Below are 13,188 nucleotides of genomic sequence, written 5' to 3'. Positions count from 1 at the left end.
TATATTCTATCAGGCAGATGGAGTTGACAGTTTATGCTTGTGACCATGGTGATTTGAATATTGTTGGTTTAATGCTAAAGAAAAGTAGAGAACTTTACAGACCATGAGTGGTCTTGTTGCACCACAAGTAATGGGAAAGTGGGATACCTAGTCAGTTGTACAACTGAACACATTAAACTGAAATGTGTCTTCCGCATTGAACACAACCCCTCTGAATCAGAGAGGTGCGGAGGGCTGCCTTAAACGACACCCACGTCTTCGGCGCCCGGGAAACAGTTTTTACCTTGTCAGCTCGTTTTGCCATGAGGCTGAGAGAAAATGTTGCAGTTTTAAAGCTAATTTCCTGTAATTCTAAACATTTACTGAATGGGGAATCGCCAGTACATGTCTGTCTCAGTGTGTGTCTGACACCATGTTGGGGTGGTTGCCTTTCATTCTATTAGGAGATTAGTTGGACTGGGCCTCCCTCTCTACCTCTCTCCCCTTCTCCCCTTCTCTCCCTCCAAGGTCCGGCATGCGTTTGACTTAAAGCTGCTGTTTGATGCTGTTCACTGAACCGCCCACTGGGTCGTCTGCCCTTTTGAACTTGGAAGTGTCCCAGGGGAATTCATATTTGAATGGCTGCTTGGATTGGAAGATCCAATAGCCTCTTCAGTCAGATCCACAGTCACCACACAGGGTAATAGAAGAGCTCATCTAGCCCACAAACACAGTCCTGAAATCTCTAGTTTGGTGTTATGGTATCTGGCCAATACTAGTTATATGTAGGTTTACGAACTGAGCGTGGAACTATTTTTGTCACGTTTTGAAATTATCCCCACCCATTTCTGGAATTCACATTTTTGAATGTGCACAGGATAATAGGCATAATTGAATGCAGAATATGAAGCAAAGTAAAGGGCGCAAACACACGCACGCACGCACGCATACACACCTATTCTATTAATAAGGAGGCTGCCAATCCATAATGTGGAAATCATGCTCCGGGGGTATCGATCTTGGGGGGGGCGAGTGTGATGGTGGTGGTGGGGGAGAGGGCGTGCTGGCCCAAGGAGCCCAGACACTCCAGTCTATTGGATTGAGATTCATATGCTATTTAAAGGTCGGGGATCAGGCCATGGGCACGGCGCGAGCCTCTCTGATCAATACCAACGCCACACACCCTGTCTGACCTGGGCATTTTGTCACCATAAATCCACCACTCGCTTTTCCCCTCCTGCACCTGATCTTTTTTTCTCTTAACACACGGTCATTTAAAAGAAGAGATTGAGTCAACCGGGAGCACTTTGTAAGATCTAAATACATGTAATATATCTAAGGATGGCTGTTGAAGGTTGGATGGCCCTTGCTGGGCTGATCTTGGAGAACTTGCTTTGAAACGTTTGAGTTGGAAGAGAATATCCTCATCTACTAATCTCTATTGTGTATCAGCCTGTAATTTATATTCCTAATATATAATGTTTTATTTGATTAAAATGTTCATTATTGACATCAGATTTTTTTTGTATATTTTTAGACATTTGTATTTAACTTTTATTTTGACAGGGAGTGATGCTGAGACCAAGGTCTCTTATACAGATGGGCCCTGTACACTGTACATATCAATACACATCAAAGTACACTATACACATCAATATGCACATCATTACTCATCAATATACACTATACACAGCAATATACATATCAATAATAAACACATCAATACACATCAATATACAACATCAAATATACACATCAATACATGAAAAGTGAAACATTCAATACGAATAGTCCCCTTCATATAAATATGCAGTACAGCATATTTCTGTCTCCGCAGTGGCTTCCCTAGCCAATGATGGGCCATATGAGAGTGTGTGAGTGTGTGTGTGTGTGCCTGCATGCTAGTATGTGTGTGTGCGTGCGTGCGTGCGTGCGTGCGTGTGTGTGTGTGTGTGTGTGTGTGTGTGTGTGTGTGTGTGTGTGTGTGTGTGTGTGTGTGTGTGTGTGTGTGTGTGTGTGTGTGTCTAGAACAGAGTAAGTAGGGGGTAGGGGATAGCATCTAGATCAGTGAATTGCAAAGAGGACCATCATATTAAATAAAGGTAAGAGGCTTTCTTAGGGAACACTCTCTCTCACAAACACACACACACACACACCCCTTCCTTTGTGTCCTTCACACACCCTTCAGCTCCTCCTCATTTCCATACAGAATGCAAACAAGGTGCCCCGCCACCCCCCAACTCTACTCCTCCACATGGTCCCTCCATCCCTCCCGCCTTCTGTCCTATCATCCCCCATCTCCAGGCTGACAGTGGGGCAGGCATCAGACTGTCTGTCTGTCTGTCTGTCTGTCTGTCTGTCTGTCTGTCTGTCTGTCTGTCTGTCTGTCTGTCTGTCTGTCTGTCTGTCTGTCTGTCTGTCTGTCTGTCTGTCTGTCTGTCTGTCTGTCTGTCTGTCTGTCTGTCTGTCTGTCTGTCTGTCTGTCTGTCTGTCTGTCTGTCTGTCTGTCTGTCTGTCTGTCTGTCTGTCTGTCTGTCTGTCTGTCTGTCTGTCTGTCTGTCTGTCTGTCTGTCTGTCTGTCTGTCTGTCTGCCCTAACATAGTGGGATGAGGTTTCGATGAACACAGAGGTCAGGTATTACCAATCTATTCAATCCACTCACTGATTAGAGATATAAAAAAAATGTGGATTGGGACTGAACCTTGAACCATGAACCCTTACCTTGAGAGAGAATTTATATATATATATATATTTGCTCTACTACACCTCTATCTCAATCCCTCGCTCCCTGGTCCGGCGTGCATGCACTTGATCCATTAGGCAGATGAGATGGACACAGCAACTCTGCATATGCAATATTCTCAGACACCATTTTGTTAGAGCGAGAACATTTAATATTTTCTTCTCCATGCACTGGTGCTGGGAAAGTAGATTAACATGAGACTATTTAGAGTTCTGTGTTTAAGGTGCGAGTACCATTTTCTAGTAGTTCCAAATATAGTAGAAGTGGGGGAATTTAAATTGTGTGACACCTGTAAGAAGAACATATACAGTGCATTAGGAAAGTATTCAGAACCCTTCACTTTTTCCATGTTGTTACATTACAGCCTTACTCTAAAATGTATTAACTTGTTTGTTTTCCTCATCAATCTACACACAATACCTTATATATACAATGACAAAGTGAAAACAGGTTTTTAGACATTTTTACAAATGGATTAAAAATAAAAAACAGAAATACCTTATTTTCAGTATTCAGACCCTTTGCAATTAAACTTGAAATTGATATCAGGTGCATCCTGTTTCCATTGATCATCCTTGAGATGTTTCTACAACTTGATTGGACTCCACCTGTGGTAAATTCAATTGATTGGACATGCTTTGGAAAATAAGAAGCTGTCTATATAAGGTCCCACAGTTGACAGTGCATGTCAGAGCAAAAAATCAAGCCATAAGGTCCAAGGAATTGTCCATAGAACTCCGAGGCAGGATTGTGTCGAGTCACAGATCTGGGGAAGGGTACCAAAAAATGTCTGCAGCATTGAAGGTTCCCAAGAACACAGTGGCCTCCATCGTTCTTATATGGAAGAAGTTTGAAACCACCAAGACTCTTCCTAGAGCTGTCTGCTTGGTCAAACTGCGCAATCGGGGGAAAAATAACTTGGTCAGGGAGGTGACCAAGACCACGATGGTCACTCCGACAGAGCTCTGGAGTTCCTCTGTGGAGATGGGAGAACCTTCCAGAAGGACAACCGTCTCTGCAGCACCCCACCAATCAGGCGTTTATGGAATAGTGGCCAGATGGAAGCCACTCCTTAGTGCTCGAGTTTGCCAAAATGCACCCAAAACACTCTTAGACCATGAGAAACAAGATTCTCTGGTCGGACCTCAGACTGAGGCGAAGGTTCAACTTCCAAAAGAAGAACGACCCTTGGCATACAGCCAACACAATGCAGGAGTTGTTTCGGGACAAGTATCTGAATGTCCTTGAGTGGCCAGCCAGAGCCCGGACTTGAACCCGATCGACCATCTCTGGAGAGACCTGAAAATAGCTGTGCAGCGACGCTCCCCAACTCCCCAAATACCGGTGTGCCAAGCTTGTAGTGTTATACCTAAGAAGACTCGAGGCTGTAATCGCTGCCAAAGGTGCTTCATCAAAGTACTGAGTAATGTGTCTGGTGAAAATAGTGTGGGTAGCCATTTGATTAGATGTTCAGCAGTCTTATGGCTTGGGGCTAGACGCTGTTTAGAAACCTCTGGAACCTAGACTTGGTGCTCCGGTACCACTTGCCGTGCGGTAGTAGGGAGAACAGTCTATGACTAGGGTGGCTGGAGTCTTTGACAATTTTTAGGCCTTTCCTCTGACACCACCTGGTATAGAGTTCCTGGATGGCAGGAAGTTTGGCCCCGATGCCTTGTGGTTGGAGGCCGAGCAGTTGCCATACCAGGCAGTGAATCAACCCGTCAGGATGCTCTCGATGGTGCAGCTGTAAAACCTTTCGAGGATCTGAGGACCCCATGCCAAATCTTTTCAGTCTCCTGAGGGGGACTTTGTGTTTTGCCCTCTTCACGACTGTCTTGGTGTGCTTGGACCATGTTAGTTTGATGGTGATGTGGACGCCAAAGAACTGGAAGCTCTCAACCTGCTTCACTACAGCCCTGTCGATGAGAATGGGGTTGTGCTCAAACCTCCTTTTTCCTGTCGTCCACAACCATCTATTTTGTCTTGATCACGTTGAGGGAGAGGTTGTTACCCTTGCACCACACGGTCAGGTCTCTGACCTCCTCCCTATAGGCTGTCTCATCATTGTCTGTGAGGCCCATCACTGTTGTGGGCAAACTTAATGATGGTGTTGGAGTTGTGCCTGGCCATGCAGTCATGAGTGAATAGGGAGTACAGGAGGGAACTGAGCACGCAGCCCTGCGGGGCCCCTGTGTTGAGGATCAGCGTGGCGGATGTGTTGTTACCTACCCTTGCCACCTGGGGAAGTTCCGTCAGGAAGTCCAGGATCCAGATGCAGAGAGAGGTGTTTAGTCCCAGGGGCCTTAGCTTAGTGATCAGCTTTAAGGGCACTATGGTGTTGAACACTGAGCTGTAGTCAATGAACAACATTGTCACATAGGTGTTCCTTTTGTCCAGGTGTGAAAGGGCAGTGTGGAGTGCAATAGTGAGTGCATGATCTGTTGGGGGGGGGGGGGGTATGCAAATTGGAGTGGGTCTAGGGTTTCTGGGATAATAGTGTTGATGATCAGCATTTCAAAGCACTTCATGGCTACAGATGTGAGTGCTACGGGTCTGTAGGCGTTTAGGGAGGTTATATTAGTGTTCTTGTGCACAGGGACTATGGTGGTCTTCTTGAAACATGTTGGTATTACAGACTGAGACAGGGAGAGGTAGAAAATATCAGTGAAGACACTTGCCAGTTGGTCAGCGCATGCTCAGAGTACACGTCCTGGTTATCCGTCTGGCCATGCAACCTTGTGAATATTGACCCGTTTAAAGGTCTTACTCATATTTTTTTAATTGAACCTTTAACTTAATTTAACTAGGCAAGTCTCTTAAGAACAAATTTCTATTTACCATGACGGCTTAGGAACAGTGGGTTAACTGCCTTGTTCAGGGGCATTCGGCTTAGGAACAGTGGGTTATGACGGCTTTGGAACAGTGGGTTAACTGCCTTGTTCAGGGGCATTCGATCTTATTCCTGTATTGAGGCTTTGCCTGTTTGATGGTTCGTCGGAGGGCATAGCGGGATTTCTTATAAACATCCGGGTTGGAGTCCCACTCCTTGAATGCGGCAGCTCTACCCTTTAGCTCAGTTCGGATGTTGCCTGTAATCCATGGCTTGGTTGGGGTATGTATGTGCAGTCACTGTGGGGACGACGTCAACGGTGCACTTATTGATGAAGGCAGTGACTGATGTGCTAGCAAAACAGTCCTGTAGTTTAGCATCTGCTTCATCTGACCACATTTTTTATGGACCGAGTCATTGGTGCTTCCTGATTTAATTTGAGCTTGTAATCAGGAATCAGGAGGATAGAATTATGGTCAGATTTGCCAAATGGAGGGCGAGTGAGAGCTTTGTACACTTCTCTCTGTGTAGAGTAAAGGTGGTCTAGAATTGTTTCCCCCTTTGCTTGCACATTTAACATGCTGATAGAAATGAGGTAAAACTGATTTAAGTTTCCCTGCATTAAAATCCCTGGCCACTAGGAGCGTCGCCTCTGGATGAACCATTTCCTGTTTGCTTATGGCGGTATACAGCTCATTGAGTGCGGTCTTAGAGCCACAATCGGTGTGTGGAGGTATATAGACAGCTATGAAAAATACAGATGCAAACTCTCTAGGTTGATACTGTGATCTACAGCTTATCAAGAGATACTCTACCTCAGGTGAGCAAAACCTGAATATTTCCTTAGATATCGTGCACCAGCTGTTGTTTACAAATATACATAAGCCGCCACCCCGATAGAGTGTATAACCCGCCAGCTGTATGTTATTAATGTCGTCCTTCAGCCACGACTCGATGGAACATAAGATATTACATTTTTTAATGTCCCATTGGTAGGATATACATGCTCTTAGTTCGTCCCACTTATTTTAAAGCTATTGAACGTTGGCGAACAGTACGGATGAGAAAGGCAGATTAGCCACTCATCGTCTGATCCTCACAAGGCATCCCTATCTCCTTCCGCGATATCTCAGTTTCTTTCTTCTGCGAATGATGGGGATTAGGGCCTGTTCGCGTGTTTGGAGTATATCCTTCCCGTCCAACTCATTAAAGAAAAATTATTCGGCCAATTCGGAGTGAGTAATCGCTGTTCTGATGTCCAAAAGCTATTTTCGGTCATAAGAGATGGTAGCAGCAACATTATGTACAAAATAAATTACAAACAATGTGAAAAAACAAACAAAATAGCACGGTTGGTTAAGAGCCAATAAAACGGAAGCCCTCCTCTCCAGTGCCATTACAACTTGTCACTGTATGGTTCGTGACAAGGTGAACACAAACAACGTTGTTCCACTGCTCCATAAGTGTTGAGTATAAAAGTGAGAAGTTGTGTTTTACTTGGGGCTTCACTTATAATAATTTCACCACTAGGATAATGGCCTGTTGAAATATGCATATTTCTTAGATATATATATATATAACGTCCCATTGATATGAGAAGTCATGCTAGCTCTTTACATTCAGTATGTTGAATTATCAGAGGGGTAAAAAATGATAGTTACACATCGTGTCCCATAAGGCCACATAAACCTCTTTCCATACCTTTTCAGATATTAATTTAGTTCCCTGTAGCTGAAAATATACTGTAGCCTGCCAGTCAATATGGCTCCTAACTCTGTCTTTTCCCCTGATCCTACACGGAACAAAATTATAAAATCATAGAGAGCATGATGAGATTGCTGCTCTGTTATTAATCTTCAATAAATAAATCTTGACCCAGGGATTAACTCCTCCCCCTTCTCCCCTTCCTCTCCCCATTTCTCTAGAGATAAGGCTATCTGATCTGGCTGACAAGAATTATGAAAAAACAATGAATTGGGAGAACAAATGTTCTAACCTAGATTGAGTGTGGGATTCGGTGTCATTGAGGCCTGTGTCTAGATTACATTTACACTGGGAAAAATGGCATCAAGGGAATACTAGTACTAGGGAATCTTTGACTTGTGTGTTGATATTAATAGCACTTTTATTGCGTAAAAACGATTCTGCCAAAACCCCAAATAAAGAAACAAAAGACAACGATGCCAGTGAAATGGAGTAAGACAAAATGTTACATGACATAAAGTAAATGTAAGGTACATGAAGGGAAAAGGTTGTACCAGGTATGTTGTAGAGACAGGTAGTTGAAAATCTGCCAAGCGTGTTTTCTGGTTTGCAACAATAGAAACAATGGAGCACAAGAAAGCAGGTAGAGGCCTAGGTATGACCTGGAATACATTCCGTATTACTCTTCCAGTAACCATTCAAATCTCTTAGAATTCAAATAATATTCGTGAAAAGATCTGTCACCTCACCATGTCACCTATGTATCCATCTCGCATGTTAATGATGTTCTTCTGTTTCCCCTAGCCTAATGCGTGGAGACCTGGGCCCTGTTTGCTGCCGCTGGCCTCATCGATTATCTGTCCCCCTGCCACAACATGGTATCATTGAATATGCTACGAGGAGGAAACAGACAATGGCTGCCATTGCTTAAAAACCGTTTACTTATGTTCCCTAGTCAAGCTCTGACGACTGGGATGGAATGTAGATAGATTATGGTGTTTTTGGTGCTCAGGTAGAGTATCTACTGACGAGCTCTTTTAATTTGATCAGTCTGTTTTTACAGATCATTTTCCTGTGCTGTTAATTCAAGGTTAATAAAAGCTTGTAAAGTTTGTAATTTAACATTTAAAATGTCAGTCTTGATTTGTCTTAACAAAAAAATGTATCGACCCCTACAAAAATGTATATTCTAGTGTCAGAATTGACTACAAAGTGTAAATAGGATGATTTTGGTCATAAATCAGTCTCATCTAGTTTGTAAACTCAGTGTGTCACAACTAATAAATGAAGGTTGGGTTTGGATTACAATTACAGTGCATTCGGAAACTATTCAGACCCCTTAACTTTTTCCACATTTTGTTACAGTACAACCTTATTCTAAAAATTATTAAATTGTTTCCCCCCCCTCATCAATCTACACACAATACCCCATAATGACAAAGCAAAAACAGGTTCTCTAGAAATGCTGGCAAATGTATAAAAAATAACAAACTGAAATATCACATTTACATAAGTATTCAGACCCTTTACTTAGTACTTTGTTGAAGCACCTACTACAGCCTCGAGTCTTCTTGAGTATGACGCTACAAGCTTGGCACACCTCCCAGGCCCTGCCACTGAAAAGCATCCCCACAGCATGATGCTGCCACCACCATGTTTCACTCTAGGGATGGTGCCAGGTTTCTTCCAGACACAACGCTTGGAATTCAGGCCATAGAGTTCAATCTTGTTTTCATCAGACCAGAGAATATTGTTTCTCATGGTCTGAGAGTCCTCAAGGCAAACTCCAAGCGGGCTGTCATGTGCCTTTTTACTGAGGAGTGTCTTCCGTCTGGCCACTATATCATAAAGGTCTGATTGGTGGAGTGCTGCAGAGATGGTGGTCCTTCTGGAAGGTTCTCCCATCTCCACAGAGGAACTCTGGAGTTCTATCAGTGACCATTGAGTTCTTGGTCATCTCCCTGATCAAGGCTTTCCCCCCTGATTGGTCAGTTTGGCTGGGAGGCCAGCACTAGGAAGAGACTTGGTGGTTCCTTACTTCTTACATTTAAGAATGATGGAGGTCACTGTGTTCTTGTGGACCTTCAATGCTGCAGAAATTGTTTGGTACCCTTCCCCAGATCAGTGTCTCGACAAAATCCTGCCTCAGAGTTCTATGGACAATTCCTTCAACCCAATGGCTCGGTTTTTGCTCTGACATGCACTGTCACTATAGAAAGGTGTATGGGGATGTGTGAAACTTACTTCTCAGCCTGAAGTGTCCCCACTTGCGCCAGCGAATAGCTAGGCAGAGGTACAGAGTTTGCCCCAGGTATGGGCTGAATCGCAAGGAAGTGGTACTTTGGTGTCATGATGAGCTTCTGTCGGCTGTCATGGACAAAGTGGAGTTTTTGTGTGACGTCCTTTACACCAGCACTTGGCGACTTGCCAGATTATTTGATTAGTCCAGACTGCACATCTACCATTCCAGTGTTTTAATTGCTATATTGTAATTACTTCACCACCATGGCCTATTTATTGCCTTAACTCCCCTATCTTACCTCATTTGCACTCACTGTATATAGACTTTTTGTTTTCTTTTGTTCTACTGTATTATTGACTATGTTTTGTTTATTCCATGTGTAACTCTGTGTTGTTGTATGTGTCGAATTGCTATACTTTATCTTCGCCAGGTTGCAGTTGCAAATGAGAACTTGTTCTCAAATAGCCTACCTGGTTAAATAAAGGTTAAATAAAAATACATTTAAAAACACTGATAGACAGGCTTGATACTGATGTCTCGAAATGGAAAGAGACCTGGCACTTGGAAACCTCTTAAATGTAAAGTCCCCATATTAGATTTTTAAAAATTCAATTCAGTCTAGTATTAGAACGGTAGCCCCTATCTGCAAAAGCAGGGTGTCTGCGAAAAGCTGAGTATCTTGGCTATTGATCGGTGCCATCAAAATCTTTGGTGAGACTTACTACCATATATGGTTACACACATATATAAGCGCAGGCCGAGCCGATAACCTAACTTCAAGATGGCTGCTACCTACATTCCGGTTAGCGTTGTGAAGCATAAATGAAATAAACACGTAATAGGTTGATACACCCCGAAATTCCACAGATCATGAGGATATATTATTTGTCTGCCTGTGACCTACCGTTATCGATCACCAGACCCGAGAGTCAACATGTTTATTTTACACAACGTTTTCACGAAACGGCAAACATCTTACAAGGTAAGCTTTGATTTGTTCTGTGTTGGAACTATAGGGGGTATCAAATTAATCCTTAGGTTTGTCGGAACCAATATAGCCTATTGCCAATGTTATCTGATGATGTATTACATAATGGCAACATCGAATGTACACGGAGTGACCATCTTTGCGCGTCAAAAATATGACATTGCCTGCTTACGCGCTGTAGGCGTCGATGACACAGGGAATTGGCTACTATGGCACCGTGACAGTCTTGTAGCTAATGACATAAGCTTTCCAGGGATATGCAGTAGACCTGGGTGGGACAAAGCAAGGCCTAGAACCTTTTATGCGTAATGCAAACTATTGCTACCTGGCTCGAGCAAGATGCACCAAGCATGCTAAATTACATTGTAAACCGATTTAATCGCTTTCATTTAATCGTTTTAGCAGTAAAAATTGATTCTCAAGGAGGGGAAAAAAGGTAAAAACTAAGAATATCAAACAGGAACCTAAAAAGAGGATTTCCAGTCGGCTGACAAATATTGCTTTCTATAAGGATTGGATACACTTTAGATCTGAAAGTAAATCAGTTTCATGACTTTTTATATAGCTAATTTACTACATGTATTTCGTTTTTTATAAGTTGTCTGCTTTTTGTGCTTTGGATTTATTTTACATAGGCCTATGTAATAAGTAGTTTCGATGTAATATACTTCCAAAGTAGTTATTGTCTATGTTTCATCTTAGTTCACTGAATGCTGTTCTAAGTTTCATCCTTGTAACTTTGGAGAGGCCACTAAATTCTCATGGCCATGGTTTATTTGTGGTTCTCACCTCTGCCTTTGTCTCCAGAGTGTTACTGTTTGCATTGTGTGTGTGCGCATCACGCCTTCTATGTCAGTCACTGTACAGATAGTTTAGGCTTGATGTTTTTACTTTACAGTAATGTTGTTTTGTAAATTTAGTCAACTGTAATTCTGTGCGTCTTACAACAACATATCCCTTTTTGTTCAGCACAGAGTGAAGGATGCAAAGGATTTGGATGATGATGTTTGGGAGCCACCCCTCCCCTACAGGTGCCCCACCTGTAGGGGAGGGGGAGCCCCACCTGATATTGTTCACATGTTGTGTAAGCCCCACCTGATATTGTTCACATGTTGTGTAAGCCCCACCTGATATTGTTCACATGTTGTGGAAGCCCCACCTATTATTGTTCACATGTTGTGGAAGCCCCACCTATTATTGTTCACATGTTGTGGAAGCCCCACCTATTATTGTTCACATGTTGTGGAAGCCCCACCTATTATTGATCACATGTTGTGGAAGCCCCACCTATTATTGTTCACATGTTGTGGAAGCCATCCAATGTGTTTCCAGCTCTGGTCATCAATAATTCACTTGTCAATAAAAGATGTTTCAAAATATATGTTTTTTATTTGTGTGTACTTGATCTTGTGCATTCTGAACTATGTAACTCCTATCTATCTTCTGATAATTTCCTCACAATCTCACAGATGTCTTCTTTCCAAATATACTAAGTTGTTGGACGTCAGAATCATGTAATTACTCATGAATAGCGGTGACTTTTGGGTATGTCTGTTCAGGCGGAAATCAACATTTTGCCATTACATTTAAGAGGTTTTTAAAATGTTACTAGATGCGGCTTTTAATTGTATGTTTAAAAAAAAATTGAATTGAATGGTATCAGTCAATATGGGGATGGAGAAACCCTGTGTATACTGCACCAGGATCAGGTATCAGTCAATATGGGGATGGAGAAACCCTGTGTATACTGCACCAGGATCAGGTATCAGTCAATATGGGGATGGAGAAACCCTGTGTATACTGCACCAGGATCAGGTATCAGTCAATATGGGGAGGGAGAAACCCTGTGTATACTGCACCAGGATCAGGTATCAGTCAATATGGGGATGGAGAAACCCTGTGTATACTGCACCAGGATCAGGTATCAGTCAATATGGGGATGGAGAAACCCTGTGTATACTGCACCAGGATCAGGTATCAGTCAATATGGGGATGGAGAAACCCTGTGTATACTGCACCAGGATCAGGTATCAGTCAATATGGGGATGGAGAAACCCTGTGTATACTGCACCAGGATCAGGTATCAGTCAATATGGGGATGGAGAAACCCTGTGTATACTGCACCAGGATCAGGTATCAGTTAATATGGGGATGGAGAAACCCTGTGTATACTGCACCAGGATCAGGGAACTCTTGTTGTATACGGGACACCACACAGGAAGGAATTACCACTCTGACATATTTGTCAAGCGCCCCATTACCACCAGACAAAATGCCAATTGGCACAGTATCTGTATCGGCTGGGAATGACAATGAAAGGTGAAAACTGCTTCAACGGTATTATGTAAAGGGTTGTTTATTCTACATGGACCTGCTACTACATTTGAAAGTTAGCAAAACACTAGTTTAGAATATCTAAATAAATTCAGCGATTGCATTCTTGTCATATCCCTCTGTAGGCTACTGACCTATTCAAAGCTTCCTCCGGCATCTCACCATACATCTGTCTGTAGTTCTTGAACTCATCTTGTACGAGGTTTGTTGTGATTGAGTGGGTGGAAACAGCTGTGGACAAGGTTCTGACAGATGGGTGTGTCTTGGTGGTGGCAAGGACACGCCCAAGAAACACCTCAAAGCCAACACATGTTTGGCTTTTGTCATGGCCATCAACATTTCTTGAGGAAGAAGCCAAAAAATGAGGC

General features: G+C 42.9%; 1 long non-coding RNA gene across 1 annotated transcript; it reads left to right on the top strand.

The window, feature by feature from the left end:
• Window positions 1–10,311: 10,311 nt before the first annotated feature.
• Window positions 10,312–11,863, top strand: LOC124006948. The gene is made up of 2 exons (XR_006833850.1): window positions 10,312–10,480; window positions 11,461–11,863. It is a non-coding gene; the product is annotated as an uncharacterized LOC124006948 (long non-coding RNA).
• Window positions 11,864–13,188: the final 1,325 nt, after the last annotated feature.

Source organism: Oncorhynchus gorbuscha, linkage group LG20, assembly GCF_021184085.1.
Source record: "Oncorhynchus gorbuscha isolate QuinsamMale2020 ecotype Even-year linkage group LG20, OgorEven_v1.0, whole genome shotgun sequence".
Taxonomy (NCBI): domain Eukaryota; kingdom Metazoa; phylum Chordata; class Actinopteri; order Salmoniformes; family Salmonidae; genus Oncorhynchus; species Oncorhynchus gorbuscha.
This window is presented reverse-complemented; position numbering and strand designations above follow the sequence as displayed.